The sequence below is a fragment of the Aedes aegypti genome, chromosome 3 (assembly GCF_002204515.2).
Source record: "Aedes aegypti strain LVP_AGWG chromosome 3, AaegL5.0 Primary Assembly, whole genome shotgun sequence".
Classification (NCBI taxonomy): Eukaryota; Metazoa; Arthropoda; class Insecta; order Diptera; family Culicidae; genus Aedes; species Aedes aegypti.
Window position 1 is genome coordinate 335,985,299 of NC_035109.1, and position 21,032 is coordinate 336,006,330.

At 35.4% G+C, this 21,032-nt stretch overlaps 1 protein-coding gene and 1 long non-coding RNA gene across 9 annotated transcripts in view; one reads left to right on the plus strand and one right to left on the minus strand.

Annotated features, from left to right (window-relative positions):
• LOC5567176 (protein germ cell-less) overlaps positions 1-21,032 on the minus strand; it is a 39,605-nt gene that overhangs the window by 11,886 nt on the left and 6,687 nt on the right. Inside the window, exon 1 of one of the 8 annotated variants that reach the window (XM_021855376.1) lies at positions 4,258-4,331. The exons of 2 other annotated variants lie outside the window; for them this stretch is intronic. The gene's annotated coding sequence lies outside the window, so the exon portion shown is untranslated. Of the gene's footprint in view, positions 1-2,902; positions 3,116-3,204; positions 3,365-4,148; positions 4,332-21,032 lie in introns of those variants that run through there. 5 more of the 8 variants (XM_001651551.2, XM_021855377.1, XM_021855374.1 and 2 more) reach the window with 5 other exon arrangements.
• LOC110679712 lies at positions 12,840-13,329 on the plus strand. The gene is made up of 2 exons (XR_002502725.1): positions 12,840-12,993; positions 13,063-13,329. It is a non-coding gene; the product is annotated as an uncharacterized LOC110679712 (long non-coding RNA).

Genomic DNA, 21,032 nt, shown 5'->3' on the forward strand with positions numbered 1-21,032 from the left:
GTTTTACGGTATCACTTTTTAAGCTGTAATTTCAAACTCAGAAACATTTACCTAAATATAAACTAAAAGGTTTCAGTGTGTCAATTTCTTGCAAAACATGTGGAATTACGTTAAGAGTTCTTCATTTTTTATAATGCTCAGCATTTCCCGTTTTTTTCGAAAGGGAAGATTATTTGCTGCAGGTTCAAATTATGAAAATGTTACTCTGAAGTTCATTTATCCTCAGGGTTCATGCACAAATTATATCACTCTACAAAAAAGGGGGGGGGGGGGGGTGGTAGGGTCAAACTTAGTTTGACGAGCTTTACAATTTTTTTGGAGGACTCAAAAAACTTGACAAATGGGGAGGGGGTCGAAAAAGTTGAAATTTAGCGTGGCATAATTTGTGTACCATCCTTCATTTCAAAAATTGCTCAATCTGAAGGTAAAAGACGATATCTGAGCGTTCATAATATTGAATAGAACGAACGAACTTATCACTTTTGACTGTTAAAAATATCGCAAATATTGCAGATTAAAACGGATTTGGCGCATGTGTTTCAAAACATCGCACTTCATTTCCGAAAAGTAACGAATTGTCACAAAATGTTCAGTAAAAGCTGACTACTTCACATGGTGGGTCGCAAGGAATAGGAATCTCCTACTACCGTACAGCACCCAATGCCGGGCACCGTCGAAAAATTGACAAATCATGGTCCAATCCTGATGGTGTGTTAGAAGAAAAGGAAGCTACTATAGAGAGGAATGGTTGCGTGAAATAACACATTCTTGAAATATATTACATATGCATATATGCACGCTTTTTAGGAAAAACAGAAATGTTTGAAAACCGATAAAAAGTTGACGTATCGCCCTAAATTTGAACTTATCATTATGAATATAGAAAAATAATTTTCCCCCAGTTTCGGACAGCTTCATTTGTTACATGATATCTTTGTAATTTTTGCACCAATGACTTCAAATATATTCATTTTTCGTGGATTCTATTGATCATTGTATAAAAAATGCAATAAAAATAAGAAGAATGATAATTCAAAACAACACGTCATATATGTTATTTTTCATCATATATGGAAGATATTTTTTGATGATCCACTGGCAAACTAAGTAAAACTCAAATTACTCTAGTGAATGTTGCAAATTCATTGAATTTGCAGTAAAATACTAATCCTAGAGTGAAAACATTGAATGAAGTACACATTTACAGGATTTGAGACATTTCCAGATCGTGTCCGGTATTGGGTGCCAACGTTTAATATTGATCAATTAAATACTAAAATACATTATCAAAATGCAATGTCAAAATACATACACCCGATTCTGTTTTTGCACGGATTTTTTTTACACGGCCGTGCGAAAAAAGTTTCCGTACATTTTTCCGCCAAAACTTTATTTTTGCATGAAACTTCGAGAACTGGTGTTACTTTTTTTACACGGTTTTTTAAATTTTGAACTGAAAACTTTTTTTACACGGTACGCATCTCCCGTGCAAAAACAGAATAAGGTGTATTTATTTTTTTAATTTTTTTTTGTACGCTTCAAAAACGAAAATATTTATCACAACGAGGCACCAAGCCCATTTAAAATAAATAGTTTTTGAATTACGAATTTAGCGGCTTAGGTATCTGGTCGCTATGGGTGGGTCGTGTAACCGAAATGGTTGGAAACCTACAGTATCGGACATATAAAATGCACCAAAGCCGTTGTCCCATACAAATTTATATGTCCGATACTGTATGTGCTGGAGTGTTCCATGGTGTCGAGCAATAAAGAAATCTGTAAGTCGCAAAACAGGCCCATCTAAGATCCGTTAGAAAATACAAAAAACTAGAATTAAACAGATTTTGTTCATCTTACTAGTGTGTTTTCAGCATTTTCTTTTTCTTTTTTATTTGAAAAGTAATTTATAAAGTGTTAAAATTCAATTAGTGTTCAATCAATGGATGAAAGGCCTAAGGGAATCCCTGGAAATGCCTAGATAAATAGAAAATATTTGGGCAAATGAATTTAAATATCCAGAATGGATTTAGGGAACGTATGAATTATTTCCTGCAAAAGTTACTGAAGGATTTCCCGAAAAAACTGAACGATTTTGTGGAGCAATTATCCATTGTATTTTTCGATTCTTTGATTTGTATTCTACTTCGGTTTTTCTTGGCATGACTTCCACACTGGGACAGAGCCTGCTTCTCAGCTTAGTGTTTTATGAGAACTTTCTTCGCCAAAGTTGCCATTTTCGCAGTCGTTTATCGAGTGGCAAGTACGATGAAAATCTATGCCCAGGGAATTCAAGGAAATTTCCATTACGAAAAGATCCTGGACCGATCAGGAATAAAACCCAAACACATTCAGCATGGCTTTGCTTCTTCCTGGACACGGACTTTAATTTTCTTTAATCGTGTAAATTTGTAAAGCGAGAAGCAGCTAGTAAGCCATTTTACGAGACAGTCGGATGACGTTTTCTGGCGGGCCGCTCATTGTTTTTGTTTTAAAAACTAGCATGATATGTGAATTGCGCTGGTAACGTTTTTGTTGGTGATCACATTTTCGCCTCATTCTGGCTATTTTTCTACGCGGTTACATGTCTGATGTTACCAGTAAATGAAATAAATTCTTCCCTGCCTTTTAATTTTAATTTTACTGGGGAAGATTGAAAATCTCATTAAACGCCATTAATGAATGAGCTCCTCCCAAATGTGGCACTAGAAGAAACGTAAATAAATGGGCCCGCCAGCAAGTTTCAGAGCTGGTAAACAAACAAAAAGCATATGATTCGAAACGTCTCATAAAATGGCTTGTTCTGGAATCGTAACTGTATGTGCGCATTTTCTGGAACGGTTTTATTTGCGTGTGGTTGACCTACTAATAACTAGTGCAATAGGAAACATAAATTCAAGCTCACCGAAATATCGTCAAAAGGAATACCAGTATAAACATTTGGAAATCATTTTAAACTATTTGCTCAATCTCTCAGAGGCCGTAAAATCATACCAGCATCAAATCAACGAACTACCGTACGCGGGATGAAGCTGAAAACACATGTTCCCTGAACAACAACAACATTGCACTGACATCACCCAAACGCGTGGAGTTCCGTTTCGAATTAGTCGCCCCAACTAAAAATAAACACCCTCATTTTCATAAGATCACAGAGGGATTGAGAGAGAACGCGCGAAAACATCGCCCAATATAAATTCTACTCACACTCACACAATTCTTTAGGCTTTGACTGAGCACCAAAAAGCGGACATTCAAATTTTCACTAATTCAAATTCACGCGATTTCTCCACTGCCAGAGATGATGTCAACTATTTGGCAGTCCGGCATTGGATATCGTCTTTATTTTGAACACGGTCTACCGGCAGATGGTCGATGCCAATGCCAATAATCTGCTCATCATATGGCCGGCCATACACCACTTCGGTTGTATTGTATGCATTAGACTGGTTCAACACATTACACATTTTAGATTTAGATCGTCGAGAGCATTATCAACCGTTCACGCGTAAACGAAGTTACACAAAATTGAGTACGATTCGCGCAAAATCGAGCTCTCCTGGATCAACACATCAGCTTGGTAATTTTAACACATGCTACTAGGGCGTCCTCCACAGTATAGTGGCCTTTCAGCACTACCCGTAGCATTTAAGTTTCAAGTCTGAGGCTTAATAAGGATAGGATTAGGTTAGTAACACTTAATTTTTTACCTCTATGGTTTCGCGTTGAGCATTTTACACAGTGTATTCTGTGCTTTTTCCCCTTTGGCGACTCTTAGTAGGTCCAATATGTTTTTGTTGCTGTTTTTTCGTATTGAGTTTGCAAAAAACTTAAAATTGCTTAGTTTGTGAAGTAGCTACGGGTAGGATAGATCAGATTAATCACTCTTTTGATATTAAACGTGATAAATATTCAACATATTCGAATTGGTCTAATATGAACCGCCGTGATGTCACTACAAACGCAAAAGACCTTCACTCAACACAATTATGCGCATACAACTTCAAGTGTCGGCTCAAACCTCTAAACTACTCAATAAAATATCAATAAGGCACGAACAGGTACGAGTAGCCCTCCAGTATTCGGACAACTCTTAAAGTACAAAACACAGCTGTGTAGGTCTGTATGTAAACAAACCGTAGGCGGTATACCTCGCTAAGTAATCGCACGGGTTATCATTCAATCAGATAGTCGTATACAGTGCCGCAGTCACCAACTATAGAAGTATTCGCCAAAGCGACTGACTGCTCGCGCGCATACCGTTTCCACGTGATCGCAAGCTGATTTGGCGGCGTCCGTCAGGCTTGGATGTATTAACAAACGCGCGGTTCAACACAGACTGATCTCGGTGAGGCCGCTCTCCGGCTTGTTACTGCCAGCCAAGCGTGTGAACTTGACAAACCATAAATACACGCTTCTTTCCACTTGCTTTGCTATTTTAAATACACTGACGCATATTGCATGTGTGACAACGCGTTCTGGTGGTGAGCGATTGTTGGGGGATCAACGTGCGATGACATACTCAACCGTAGAATATGTTGGTGAACTTGTTAAGTAGGGAGCCGGATCCTATTCTTGGCACTTTTGATTCACTTAGGCAGTGGGGTTTTTTGAAAGTTCTGACCCCATATTTGGCCACAATATGTGTCGTACTAAAATGCTTCTTATTGAAAAGTTTCAAACAATTCGGCCGAGAAAAAAACCCCATGCCAAAGTGAATCATGGAAGTGCCCAAGTAGCTCTGCACCCTATGTATACACATGGTAGTTCGATGCGATCACGCTTTTGCATATGATTGTTCATATGCGTTGGATTGTATGCTACCTTGAAAACCAACCGGTCAAGCACTATACATCGAACTCTAAAGATATGGCAAGCAAAAATCACTCAATATCGTACGTACACTTCAGGTTAATTAACAGAACTCCAAATTTGACAAACTTCCTGTAAAAGATGGTGGATTTTCAATAAAAGCTCAGAGTACCATTCTGGGGCCAATATTGTACAATATGTTTACATCTGAGGTATGCCAAAATCTGCGAATAACTCAGGCTTCTCAGCCAAAGAACGAAGGCTGAGTGTCAGCTTCAGTGGATTAAAAAAAAACTCATGTTTGTTCTTCATACTTACATAAGTAGAAGATTTCTCGAAATAATTCCTAACTTCAACTTATAATATTACCACATTTGAGGTTTGGCTTCGTTTATAATCATCTAAAGTGCATCTTACTGCCGAGTTTTAGACAATTTGGCCGATTAAAGCCCAATATGCCAAAGTCTATCATCAAGGTGCCCAAGAGTATCTTTGCGGATAACTTTGATAGTGCGGGACCTACACAGTTCGAACGAAACGTGTAAATTTCTGAGACATATAATGCACATAATTGGAGCGTGGAATGTCATACATATTTACATAATATGTCACGTAAACTTCAATTATATGTCATGTAATCTAGCAGGATTCTATGTGATTACATGACATATAACACATTTTTACATGATTTTAGACTTAAATTTACATGATGTCATGTTTACATCGCATAAATGAAGTTTACATGACGTGTAATCTTCATTATTTTTAACTGTGTATACGAAATAGCATAAATTCTATTAACCTTCCTTAGTCACTAACAAAAAGTTACAAATTGTGACTCAGGGTCGTTTTTGACCCGAAAATTCAATCAGCTCGCAAAAATCAGTGTGTTGACCGAATTTAGTTCTGTTGGGCTTAAATGAAAGGCACACATGTCTAGTTTCAGAAACCCTCCCGGATATCCGGATTTGGTCAGTTTGGCCACCGGGAACGTGCTGCATCTGAAAAAAAGTCCCTTCACAGACCCTTACTTTGACTACCTGTAGTTTCGTAACTAAACAAGTAATCTGAACCGTCCTCATATTGTTGAATAGGTATTCACGTGGACTGTGAATAGAGATTTTCAAATTACTTAGTTATTCATACCCGGTTCCGGAAACCCGGAACATCCGAAAAGTTAGTTTCCATCGCAGTTTTGTATATACCTATATTATTATTACTATTGTCTTTATTAAAGAGACTTTCAGCCCTTGGCTGGTTCGTCTCTGAAGTATATACCTATAATTCACATCGGTACTATTCGATTGATGGATATTTTGGTACCGTTAAGTCACCAGTCACCGTGCGGGCTCCATTCACCGTGCACATATACAAATTCCTACATAATATTCATACAATTTTCACAAATTATTCTTTTGTCAGCAAAATAAGATAAAACTGATAAAATGAAGTAGTTTTCGTTACAAAGCATTTTGAAAAACCTAGTTTATGTAGTCAAAATCATGTGAATTCTGTTTGATAATGATATTTTTCAACACTCTTAGTAGAAACGCCAAAAATTACCATTTTTCATTTTAACGTTAGAGTATGAAATTTTTCAAAATTTCAAGAACTTTACACTGTGGATACTACTAGTTAGATGTATTTCATCGTATGAGCAATGAAATTTTATGCAATTTATAATTTTTTATTGTGTTCCAGTCAAAACCCAAATGCACGGTAAATGGACCCTTTTCAATATGTATGGTTCCCATTACCGTGCATTACTGTAAAAAGCTTGAAATTATTCGGTAATATTAGATTTATTGTTATGTCGTGATTAAAAATCTTCATATTGAGTGTTTGAGTGAATATGAAATGGTTTGGGCAATACAGTCAAACCTCCTATAACGATTACAAAGAAAAATCATTTATTTAGGATATTTATAAACTTTTTATGGCTTTTATTAAAATTGAAGATTTTAATACTCTTAAAATGAGTGCGTAAACTACTAGCAACATATTTGCTCCATTACCAACGTTTCTTCAAGATGCAAAATTAAATCATGACGAAAACTATATGCACGGTGAATGGTGCACTAGTGTGCACGGTAAATGGTGACATAGAACGGTACGAGGCGACCTTAACATGACATTTTCAAACATATTTTTAGAGTATTGTTTGTTATCCAACACTAGTTTTATATTTTTTCCTGAATTATTATATAATTGCACGCTACGTAGTGGTATTCTAGTACGCATCAAATTATTTGGAAAAGTTATACAATTTATTGAAGTGCAAATTTTTCTTAAATGCACGGTGAATGGTAGCTTGACGGTATATATATTTTTTGTAATAAGGAAACAATTACCGACGCACATCCCCTGAAAAATTCGGTCCAATATGGTTTATGCAGAACCGGTTCCTGGAGTCCCGGAAGGTAGCCAATCTGGACAATTCGATGAAATTACTCAAATTTATGCCCCAAAACCAAATGAATTGTGCCCAATTCTTTACGATTTTTTATGGTTGGATGTATTTTGCTAAAAGAATGGATGGATGGTTGTTCTGGTTCTTTTGGAGCACCGGAATGGCCACCGGGAAACCCGTAATATGGGACCACACAGTTTTAGTACCAAAAGTAGGCATGCGACGGCTCAGTCTTCATGATTTTGAATCCCTGTGACTCTTCTAGTTCAATTATAGATTAATGGCCACTTTGGTTCTTCTGGCCCACCGAAATTACCCAGGAATGGCCAACATTCCAAGTTCTAATTTTGCCTTCTTTCGGGCTATTTGAACACGTCACAAACCATGTGCTTTGGGGCTGTCCATTAATTACGTAAGACAATTTTCAGGGTTTTTCAACCCCCCTCCCCCCATGGTAAGATTTTGTTGTATGAAAATGAAAAATAAATTGTATGGCAAGTAAGAAATCTCAGTTTTGGAAGTCGTAGTCGAAGATTCCGTTGAGTTCGATCAATATATCGAGCATATGAAAGACGATTGTGGCTTACATACTTGTTGCTGGCCAGCAAGAAGAGTAGTTTTAAATGTGGTAAGCGACTGCGTCTGCTGTGCTTATCCCCTACGTCTTTTCAGTTTACGAAGGTCCAAGGTGGTTTTAAAGGAGGACGGTGAAGCGGAACATGTTGTTCGATAATTCGCAGAGCATCATTGCTAAATGTGTCGACCATGTCATTCAGGCTGCGAACATAGTCGAGGAATTGCCAATCGATTGATGCAAGCTCATTGGAGAGCACATTAAATCTGCTCGATGAAAATCTAATCGTCTACATTCAAGAACTTGCTCGAATTTTACCGTCATAGTTATTCTAATGCCAATTTCTAAGGCTAGGTGAGCTGTGTCGGCTACCACGAGCGATTCATCAAGGATCCAAGAAATTAAATGATGAGCATGAGTTCACTAGATGACGTTAGAGCGGTGCCGTGTTATTTATGACCATGGCAACGAGTGAATACGACACCGCTCAGACGTCAAATTAGTGAACTCGTGCATCGGTCCATATGTTTTCACAAAACGTCAAAGTTGAATAGCCAACCCGTTAGCTTCTAAGAATGTCTTCGGAATTATGTGTAAGACATGGACCATAGCTGGCTCCTGAAGACATTTTTTATGTGGAAATCATGTTAGATCTTTTTAACAGAAACGATATCTTGACAAAAAACATTTTATATACAATTTTCGCCATAGATTTGAAAAAGCATCCTCCAAACAATATATCAAACATTTGGCCAAGAAACTCGTCAAGAACTCAACAAAAATCTTCTCAAGAATACCTAAAGGACCTCGTCATTTGTTTATTCACTAAAGATCCTCCCAATTTGTCAAGAATGTTTGAAAGAATTTACTGTAAATCTGCAGGCATCCATACAAAATCTTGTTAGGGGCCCCGTAACAACTCAGTCAAGGCTTAATTAAAAATTTGGTAATTCCAGAAACCATCAAACGGAATTCCTAATAAATTTACCCAACATTTCAATAAATCTCCTAAGATTTTTGACAATGTTTTTGGCTCAGCTTTTCGCCAACCACTACGAATCTACTAAGAATTTAAAATAAATCAGCTAAGGATCTCTTCTAGAATTCACTAAAAACCTTGTAAGCAATCTACCAATTATTATAACCAATATATGTTTAGTGATCTTTCAAAGAACTTTCAAGAAACTAACCATTTATTGCCTCAATTCCTGTGATTTCTGCAAAGATCTTACTAAACATATGTCATGAATCTAAATGGAAATCTGTCAAGTATATCACAAAGAACATTGCAAGGATTCACTTAATACTGTTCTAAGAATGTAGATGTTCTATAAAATCTCCTTTGAATATGTTCAATATCTTTCCGAAATAAATCAACAAAGATTTCCACAAGAAATTGGTAAGAATTGTTGGAATAATCTATCAGACAATTCCATAGGAAACCAACGGATTTTTACATGATTTTGATGAAACAAATAACTATAGTTACATGTTTACAGGCAATTTATGTTTATGTGTATTTATGACAGGTATTCTTATGTTTGAAATACGTATTTTTCAGGTATGTTGTTCAAATTTCCGGGTGTTTCCAGTATTTTTCCCGGCCTTTTGTAATTCCCGGGTTTTTTCCGGATTTCCCGGATGGATACCCTGTGAAATTCTGAAGAACGCCAGAGAAATTTTTGGAGCAATTCCTGAGATAATCCGGGAGAATGCTGGAAGGAAACCTTGTCGGAATAGCTTGAAAGAATCAAATAAAAATAGTGTCGGAATTCATGGAGGCATTTTCGTCGGTTTTCTTGGAGGTTTTGCTGGCACAATTCCTGTAGAGTTGAAATAATTACAAAATAAATACCAAATTAATTATTTGAGTGGTAAGTCAATAACTCCGTGTTATTGGTTTGCCATTCGAAGAAGTAATTTTGCTGTTATCATATATAATAATAAGTTTAGTTCTTAAGTAATTCTTCTCTACTCGAGATCCTATGTTTTCAAGTTGTATGCCATTTCAATACACATGAATACACAAATTGCTGCTTAGGTTTAACAACTACCGAAAAGCTAAACATTACATATAATTTGCAATTGGATTAGATGGACAAATTGATGTGAAGATTTGCGAAAAAGTTACACGTCTTCTCAGTGAGAATCGAACTCACGACTCCCCGATCTCTAGTTGGGGCGCGTTAACCACTACGCCATGAGAGGACTCATGCACGCAGAAGTTAACCTGAATTCGATTTCAGCTCAATAATCACGTGGTCCTCTTTCGCAAAGTGCACCTCTTTCGGAAGAATTAGATGCCCATCCAAACACAACGCTTTCTATATATATCCAATGCCTAGCCCGAGAGCGCATTATTTTTTAGGTAGTGAAATGCCACACAACACTCTCCACCGACGTGGTGGCTGAGATTTCTATTGTGTAGGCTTCCAATGGGTCGCGACGTTCTCAAACGACCGGTTACGGAACATGAGTCCGTTGCTCGATAAATACTTGTTTTTAATTATGAATCGTGGTTTACGGCTAACCAGCCGAGTGGAAGTTTAACAACTACCGAAAAGCTAAACATTACATATAATTTGCAATTGCATTAGATGGACAAATTGATGTGAAGATTTGCGAAAAAGTTACACGTCTTCTCAGTGAGAATCGAACTCACGACTCCCCGATCTCTAGTTGGGGCGCGTTAACCACTACGCCATGAGAGGACTCATGAACGCAGAAGTTAACCTGAATTCGATTTCAGCTCAATAATCACGTGGTCCTCTTTCGCAAAGTGCACCTCTTTCGGAAGAATTAGATGCCCATCCAAACACAACGCTTTCTATATATATCCAATGCCTAGCCCGAGAGCGCATTATTTTTTAGGTAGTGAAATGCCACACAACACTCTCCACCGACGTGGTGGCTGAGATTTCTATTGTGTAGGCTTCCAATGGGTCGCGACGTTCTCAAACGACCGGTTACGGAACATGAGTCCGTTGCTCGATAAATACTTGTTTTTAATTATGAATCGTGGTTTACGGCTAACCAGCCGAGTGGAAGTTTAACAACTACCGAAAAGCTAAACATTACATATAATTTGCAATTGGATTAGATGGACAAATTGATGTGAAGATTTGCGAAAAAGTTACACGTCTTCTCAGTGAGAATCGAACTCACTGCACTTTGCGAAAGAGGACCACGTGATTATTGAGCTGAAATCGAATTCAGGTTAACTTCTGCGTTCATGAGTCCTCTCATGGCGTAGTGGTTAACGCGCCCCAACTAGAGATCGGGGAGTCGTGAGTTCGATTCTCACTGAGAAGATCATAGTCCCACACAGATGGCCTACAACATTGTGTGGGTGGCACGAAGGTGGTGCACTATTATTACACAATTACCTTCGAGTGGAAGCGATCCTATACCCTTTGCATTTTCGTTTCGAATAGTTCCGTTTAGGATAAACCCCGATGTTGATTTGGAGAAACATTTCAAATTATTCAAATCATTGACTTCACATAATGAATTCATCTCCTAAGGAACTTGTCCATGTAGTTAACTTCATAAGTGTTATCATCGAACTCAATGACTTCATTATTTGATCGGCAAACAGACTTAAACCGATCTTTCGTTCACATTTCTTACTTTATTAGTAATCAACAATACTTACAATTGTATTTGTTAGTCTCATTCGCACACGTTACATATCTGCAAAAACCAGCAGCAATCTTACACAACTGTGTGTATGGATTCTGTTTATCTTTCACACTCTGTTGATATTAGGACTGTTCATTTTATAAAGTGGACACCTTGTGCATGCTGTATATTTCTTATTAATCAATGAAATTTCAATCGGTTTTTTGCACATCGTTCGACTAGTATTGTACAATGTTGTGATAATAAAAATTCTCCAAAATAATTAAATTTCACACGAATATGGAACAACGATTAGATCGGTCGATTTTTTGAGGTTATCAAAATCAATGATTGTAAGAAATTGGCTGGAAAATTCGATAATTTATATTTTCTATTTTCAAAAAAGGCTTGTTCTTCGAAAGCATCATCAATCAGAAGTCTGATGGAAAAAATCAAGTTATTTTTGGAGCAACAATTTTACAGATATAATAAAATCAATTTTCTCGTATATTTTTAAAGAAATTTTTTTTTAATTTGATGGGAATTGATATGAGTAGAATTTTTTGTGTAAAAGTACGTCCTGACGGAAGTCCTAATATAGTATTAATATGAAAAATAACTTACGCCTTCATAGAGTTACTTAGTAAGTCCCCACGTCACATTCAAAGCACAACAGAAACACAATTGCTTTATTCTTAGAAGACCTATCAAAATACATTGACAATCATCAATATTGGCAACACTGCTGTAATAAAATCGATTTTATTTTCCACATATTATTTTCATAATATGTTATTATGAGATTACCAATTGAAAAATTCAGAGAAAACTGTTTACAATTTGCTGTAGATCGATAAATATGCGTACATGATTTTAAAAGTATGAGACTTTTTAGTAAAACTACCATAAACAGTAAAATTTATACTTAAGACTGTGGTTTAATCTCACGATTTAGCTTTCGTTTATACTAATATAGTTTCTTCAGTAATCCAAACTAGTTTTGAACACGCTTTTTACTTTTTTTTTGCTGGGAGTGAAAGGATGGTGTATCAGCAAATTTGGCCATAAATGGGTAAATCACTAAAGTTACCTAATGTCATAGAATGGTGGAATATAATTGATATTTTTAAAGCTTTACCTTTAGTAGAATAGTAAAGAATACAAACAAACAATTTGTTCATAAAAATAAGGATTTTTGTTTTGCGAAATATAATGTTAAACTTTGACGGACAGCTTTTTTTAAGAGTTTTTGGAAAAACTATTTAGCTCTTCAACCAAAAGCATTTTCAAAGATTTTATATTTTCATAGCATTTTAGAATAATAGGTCAACGATACACAGAAAACCGATTACGATTTTATCAATAAATAAAAAAGATATAGCATAAACAAAGTGTCCACTTTATAAAATGAACAGTCCTTAGTCTCCATCCTCAGATGAAAACGGGCACCTCTCTCGTGGTGGCGTCCAGCAGCTCCATGTAGTATTACTCACAACATGGGTTGGTCCCAACAATAAAAAAAACTTTACTGTCGCGACGGATTGCCGCCAGCTTGCAACAGCAATGCACAACAAAAATGGTGAATATCTATTTCGAAGCCAGATCACGAGCAGATCGTAAACTTTTTGCGTCTCTATCAATTGATCAGCAGTTGAATTTGGCATTTCTGGACTTCTCCACTATACCTACCGGTAGCGATAATTCTTTTTCTGAGTGTGATGATCGCACCGCAAAGTGATTAGTGATGGAATATACGGATCGTTGGCATTTCTGAAAGCGAGAATGCGAGCAATTGGATCTCAACAACCGTCGGCGATCGGAGGCAATCTATTCTCGGTTGAATTGAATTAACTTTATAGGAAATCATGGTTCTACAATTTTATGGATGCCTTTGCTGATTGGATTTTTATCTTTACACATAGTTGTTTTATTGCCTTTCCTAGTTTGAAGAATAAACAATGATTGAATAAGACGCCGTAATCTAATCAACTTGTCACCGGATTGTCGATGTTGGCTCAATGTGTTGCTCAAATAGAACTGGACAAATGCAAACAGCAGTTATGGTCGGATACGAACAGTTCGAATTCCCAACACATTTCCAAGTACGCACCAACCAGTAGTTAGCGCTCTCCGGTTTTGGAATTGGTGGAGGTCAACCGCGAATGGTGGTTGCACTTGGCCTTAACGGAAATGTGGGTAGCTTTTTTATTATTTCCTTGGACTACGTTTCTCAACTTTTCGTCTGTGTTCTGGGATCAATATAGAAGGCGGTAACTTTTTTGTTACCGAATTACAAAATTTGAAAATTGTCATATTGATTCCAAATCCAAGATTACGGTGTCAGGTCATTAGGCCAAAGCTTGTAAGGTCAAATGGATCAGATACTACGTGCTACAAACATGGTTATCAATGGCTTTAGGCCAGGTCTTTACCATCAAACTGAAATTTTTCGTAGAAATTTCATGGTTTTTTGCAGTTTTTGTTAACTCTCTAATACCCAAATTTTTATTTTCGATCTAAATATCATTTTTCGTTATCTAAAATCGTTCTAAACACGTTTTGGGCAATGATTTATTTTTATTCACGAATTTGTAAATTTTGGTTTATGATTTTTATAATTTTTATTTTTGAACATCCCTATCCTTTTTCATTTTTTCTTCTGGTTACTGATTTTTGGCAATAATAAAAATATAAGTTTTCAGGGTACTTTTAAAAATATGAAATTTTTAATTTTTTTTCTGTGATATTTTTTATTTTCCGTGTAATTAACGGGAAAACAGGTTTAAAATTATTTTAATACCACCAAGCTCTTCTTCTGTAATAGGTTGATCGTAGAAAAATAAGAAAGGTTCGCATTTTTATATTACACGTTAAATGAACCCCAGGCCTTTGAAGGTTATATAGGAATACAATTGTTCAAACAATTTGCAAAAATAAAAAAAAGTTTCAAAAGTCATAAAAAAACTTTTCTTATATGCATGTTATGAGTCAAGGTTAAAGCCACAAATAAAATCATTTTGATTTCTGAGCTACGAAAAAATACACAAAATTCCAAAGTGTACCCCGTCTAAAGGCGGGGTTGGGTATTAGAGGGTTAAATAACTATTTAATTGTTTTATTCATATTGTATAAAAACAATGTAATAATGATCGAAAACATTAAAAAATGAATCCATTAACAGGGTGTCCATTCAAAATCAGTTTTCAAATTCCCGGATTTTTCCCGGATGTCCAAGAATTTCAAAAACAAATTACAAAAAAGTCCTGCGACTCGATATCGGGGCTGTTACAACAGTCGCGAATTTCACGATTTTCGCGGATTTGGTATGCCAGGTGCGAGAATCACGAGTGACTGAAATTATGTCAGGCAAATCGCGGATTTTCCAAATCAAGCTACAAAAATCGCCAATAAATTGTATTGACACAAGTTATGCAGTTCATCATTAGGAAATTTGTATTTAAAACTGTAAACTCTCGTCATCTCATTGAGTGCTGTAAAGTGTACTTTTTAATTTAGTCACTATGGCCCAGTTTTGCTGTTAAGTTATTAATGTTTGCAGGTCTTTTTTTTTTTGTTCTCCAATAATTTGAAACATTTCGAATATTAAGGGGTCAGAATCCGTCATTGATTTGAGAAAATAGCGTTTTTTTTTTGTTCAAAATCAAGAAAGTTTACTTATAAGAAAATGCATTCAATATATTCTAATCTCCGACTGAAACACAGTGAACACAATTTCACCGTATAAGTTTCAGTTTTAAACAGAAAAACTGTTTGTGAAGTTTCGATGATGGCAATAATTACGATGACGGATTCTTGAAAGTTAAAATGTGGTGTAGGAAAATATAAAAAGCGATAGCTTTTCGTCTGTAATTCGATATTTAACAAAAACATTAAAGAATATAAAATCTAAAGGCACTTCCTAAGATGATTAGGATTCATTGTGTATCTAGATATAATATCGGAAAAAATGTCAGTTAAACAATTCGCTACCATTCTCAAAATACACAATCCGAAAGCTCATAATTTAAAAGTCGATAACGGTGGCGGCCACGCCATTACGGTTATCGAGGAAGGGAAAGAATGTTAGACAACCATTGTTACTAGTGACCGAGTATACCTCTGCATATCCACAGTTTCCGTGGAAAGAATATTGGGTTAGTGGGATATGGAAAGGATCTGCGTTAAAATATTCACACATCTTTTATAAAACGTCGAAAGAGTTTTAAATGTATAATGCAATGTACTGTACATTGGCCAAATACTGTCGGCTTAATGACATATTACCGTAATCCAGGTCATTTGGCGAATTTGGTCGGTATCAAAGAGCAATTTTTTTTAAGGATGCTTCATACGTGCCTAGATTTCAAACAGTTTTTATTTCATAAGGATAGCTTTGCACAAAAATAATAACAGTTTTTTAGGTGTAAGCAATACTGTTGGAAAAGTCAGTACTAAACAATCCAATTGTCAGCTTTAATGTGAACTATTGAACTCGATTTTAAAATCATACTGCATAACTAGCGTAGTTTTTCAAACCGTTTATTTTCGAAAAACGTGTTTATTACAATGTAAATAACCTACATTCAGGTATATTATTCTGGTTTCCAAAGTTAAGCCTCGCAATTAAATGGTCAAATGCAAAAGCTGTAAGATTTTTTTACGTCATTTTATGTATTAGGGGACCCACATTTAAAAGATGGAGACATTTATTATTCTTATTATTACTTTATTATATGAAAATCAATTTCGCCCCAGGGGACCATTTTCAATTTCTTGTTTTCAAGCTAGGTTTATGATACATTAAATTTTATTCCCAAAAAAATAGTTACAAGCACTGATGGAGATCAACGAAGTACTGGTTTTGCCGAAATTAAATTGACAATATCTCAGTTCCTAAGGATAATATAACAGAAAGTTATAGTGAATAATTTGCCCCTGGATTACGGTACTAGAAAAGTGCATCAAAGAACATACACATTTGTTAAAATAATAAAGTTTACACAACAATGTTAAGATATTTTTTACGAAACATCGATTGGGTATTGTGACATGAAGATTTCAATGACAATTGGAATATATTTTCGGCGCGGATTGGTGCTTCCAGGCGCGGATCGAATTTCAGAAGTCGCGGTTTTCGCGGATAACATTTTGAAATTTTTGTAATAGCTCTGTATACATACAAGACGCGACGCGAGACAAGACATAACACTTATCGTTCTTACAATCGTATTGATTGTAATCGATTTTAAGAACGATAAGTGTCGTTTAGTTCTTACGTTAGCACACACCACAAAATGAGAGCTCTGTATATTTGTTTTCATTGGTTTTCATACGATATGGAAAAAATTGGTAGACTTGAACCCTTGAACTAACTTATTCATGAATTAGTTTTAATAAAATAAAAAAATGGTTTAAACTTTAAAATAGTTTTAGATCAAAAGTTATAAAATATTTGTTGAAATATCTAAAAGATCGTGACCCCCTCGAATAGGGTCTTAAAGCCCTGTGCCAATTTTAGTACCAAACGCTGAGTCCAAAAAACATTTTTTACGGTTTTTGAGATTTTGTCAGAACAACCCCAGTGTTAAAACTAAAAGCCCTGTGGCGTTTTTTTTTGACAAAGTGATCGTCAAACATGATCAAAAGTGTCAAGGTTCATATTCGGAATTATTTTTAAAATAAAAGTTGAAGTATTTTATATTCGTTATTTGCACTGGAAAAATTCCTAAAATAGTCGCAACAACATGCTCTTTCGTATTATTAAATAAAAAAAAATCATTAACACATCAGTCGTCGCGCTGTTGTATTTTGTACAACAGTGGTGAGAAAACCTCGCTTATCGTACACAGCATCAGCGTGGTGGTTCTGACGGTGGCATCCCGCGCGACGACTGAAGGGTTAAACATTTAAGGACCCAATTCACAGGAAGTTCAGAGAGATCTTGGAATTAAATAAAAAAATAGTCAACTCATTACCTTCTAAGAATGCCTTAGGAATTATGCGTTAGACATGGCTTGTTCATGAAAAAATACAGTATTGGACAAAACATTTGCAACTTTTTCGATTTCCCATACAAAATGGCCAGCTTTGATAAGCTAGATATCAGTTATTTATGGACCGATTTCAATGAAATTTTCACAGAACATCAGACATAACTTAAATTTAAACATATATTTCTGAATAATTTTTCCCATTACAAATTTAGATGTAATAATGATTTGACTAAAGTGAAATTTTCGAAGAAAAATTCAAAACTATTTATCTCAAAATTTGGCAGCCTTGCACAAAACTATCTTCAGCAAACTTGTTCATCTTGTCAAAATCTACAATTTTGCTGAAGATATCATCAAGCTATTCCTTCAATGTGTTTAATTATGTCAATTATAAAAAATCGTCAAAAAAATCACTTTAGTCAAACCGTTACAGCTTTTGAACACGTGATTGGAAGAATCAATAGAAAATATATGTTAAAATTCAAGTTATGGCTGCTGTTCTGTGAAAAATTTCATACGAATCGATCCATAGATAACTGAGTTCTAGCTTACCAAAGTTGATCATTTTGTATGTAAAACCGAAAAAGTTGCAAATGTTTCGTCCAATACTGTAGTTGATGAAACTCATGTTGAATCCAAGAAAAAATCACAGAAACGATATTTCCAAATACATGATATTGTTCTCCTATGAAGCTGGCTAAAACTTCTGACATAAATCCAAGATTGCATTTTCTAAGTAATCTTCAAAAGATTTGATCAAGATATCAAGAATCTTGTCAAAAACTTAACAAAAATCTGGTCAAGAATGCCTAGAGGGCCTCTTTATTTTTTTGTTCATCAAAGATCTAGTCACGAAATTTGTTTTGGATGATTGAAAGAATTCGCTGTAAATCTGCAGAGATCTACACAAAATCTCGTCGGAGGCCTCATAATAACTTTGTCATAGGTCAAGGACTAGTCAAATTAGTTATCCTGACAAGGCTTCATCAAGAATCAGTATCATCAACAACCCTAGAAATCCGCCAAACGGAACTCTTACTGAATCTGTCCAGGATTTCAGAAGATCTCCCAATAAATGCCAACTTTCAAGCAATAATTTCTAGCAAAATCAGCCTAGGATCTTTTCTAGATTCCACTGAAAATCTTATTATCAATTTACTAACACTTCAGTGATCTCTCAGAAAAAAAACTTTCTGATTCTGGTCATTATCGGTTCGATTCCCGTTAGGATTCCAGCAAAGATCTCATTAAATATTTACCAAGAACTAAAATGGAAATATAACACGCATCTCGAAAAGTACCTTACCAAAAATCCTTAGTACCCTTCTAGAAGTGTTTCAAAGATCCTACTTACCAAAAATTATTCATAATGTGAAGTACGAATAACATACGACTTGAAATTTAAACAAACCGGTATAGTCTTACGTTTGAAAAACATTTTTTCCCGGGGTGTTCTCCACATTCCCGGGTATTTCCCGTATTTTTCCCGGTGAATTGTAATTCCCGGGTTTTTCCCGGTTTTCCCGGATTTCCCGGATGGATTGACACCCTGCATTAAGTACTAGTTGACTGTTCAATGATGTAAAACAAAATTATACTAAAAAAGTGTCAGTTTTCTATTCCTGTTTGTCTAAATTTTCCCGTGAAGTTCTTTGACTTTTTATACACACAATCACACCGGAACACTTCAGGAACCTAACTGTGGAAGAATAAGGTACATCCGTTAACTCATTCTCAAGTTATTTAGTGACATAAAAACACGATTCCATTTTTATTTATATAGATCCATGTTAAAGTTATGGTAGAACAAAGATGAATTTTTAAATAAAATGAGAAAACAATTGGAGAAAACTACTTTTAACTAAAAAATTATTTCGTAGATCTTGTTGTAGGGATCATAACTTTTCTTTTTTTTTTTGTCGGTAGCGATAGGGGTAGTACTGGCACTCTTAATCTGCCCTAAGCTCCTTCCCAGCATTTGCTTTTATAAGCCTCTATTGCGTTCATCACACAGACGTTCCTAAGCAATGTTGCTCAAATGGTCACTGTGTACCCCAGCAGCAATCAGCCCTTACCGTAGTTTTGCAGTCTAGTACTTTAGACTACTATCAAACTATGATAAGGCCTGAAATGCTACTAGAGTGGTTAAAGTGAAGAACGAAATAGTTTTATTAAAAGGTCCTCATTCCCCATTTCATTTCATCACTCACTATCGTCACTTTTATTTTCGACACTATCACGTTTATCACCGATTACCACTCATCAACTTTCGTAATACACTTCAGATATACTTTTCATTATATCACTTTTCACGTCACACCATTTTCATATAAATTCATTGTTATTAGCATTTACCATCTGTTAGCATTACTAAGTAATTAGAAGAATTTCAATTCAAATGTTTCATTATTTTTGTTGCTGTAGAATCATTACTATTCAAACTACAATTTAGCACTATCAACAAAGTTACAGTAAAACAAAATCACTTCGATCCATTTTACACTCGCTGTCATTATTAACACTTTTATCATGCATGTTTGAAGAACTAGGCAATAATGTTTATATTCAGAGAAATGATTGCAAAATGTATTATGGCCTTTATTAAATTAGTAGAGTTCACATCATTATACATCATCATTATTATATTTCTAACAAAGCTATCAGAATCACTTCCAATTTCATTTTCAAATTTTCATCACCATAGATTTTATTATAAACACACTATTAGCACCAACACAATCACTAAATTTAATAACAACAAGTGTTACGCGCAGTTCCACCAAACACGCATTCTTATGTTGCATTATAAAACGATTGATCACACGTTAGCTTCGAAACTTAACAACCATTACTGATTAGTACAAAGGATGCTACAGCTCGTAGTAAACGAACTGAACCATCAACAACCAGCACTGGTTTATAAGTAATTAATGAGCCCTGCCGGTCCCTCCTTTCGAAGAGGACCTGATAATATGCCGAAACATATTAACAGATCCTCCGCCTGAATGCAGCCGTTTCATGATAAATCATGAACCGTTAGAGGTGTGCCAAAGTATTGGGAAGGTGATATGTTTCACAGACGGGTATTATTATGGTGCACCTTCTACTTTGGCACCTTCAAACTCTGTGATCGTGGCCAGGGATAGATCTTGTTGTAGGGATCATAACTTTTCATATCGTAAAGCGGAAGCTTTGTTTACAAGAATTACCAAATTCAAAAATAAAAAGAAATTATTGGAAAAAAAATGTTGAAAGTCTTGACAAAGACACTTATTTATCAACATTATGGTATGTGGCAAGAAATCTGAGAAATCATGATTCTTCAAGTCCAGTTGTACTGAAATACTCAAAAGATTCTTTCAATTATTTGCCTGATCTTTGTATTAAATTTTCATTAGAAGAAATGCATTTGGCTTTTTCATTAACTAAAAATACAGCCCCATGTATTGACAATATAAAATTTATACTTCGCAAAAAATTATCAGTTGAATGTGAAGAATATTTACTTGCGATAGACAATTATTTTCATTCTCAAAACATTATTCCTTTTGAATGGCGTTTTTTGCAGTTATAAGCATTTTAAAATCAAAGATCCATCATAAGCTGATAGTCGAAGGGCTATCAG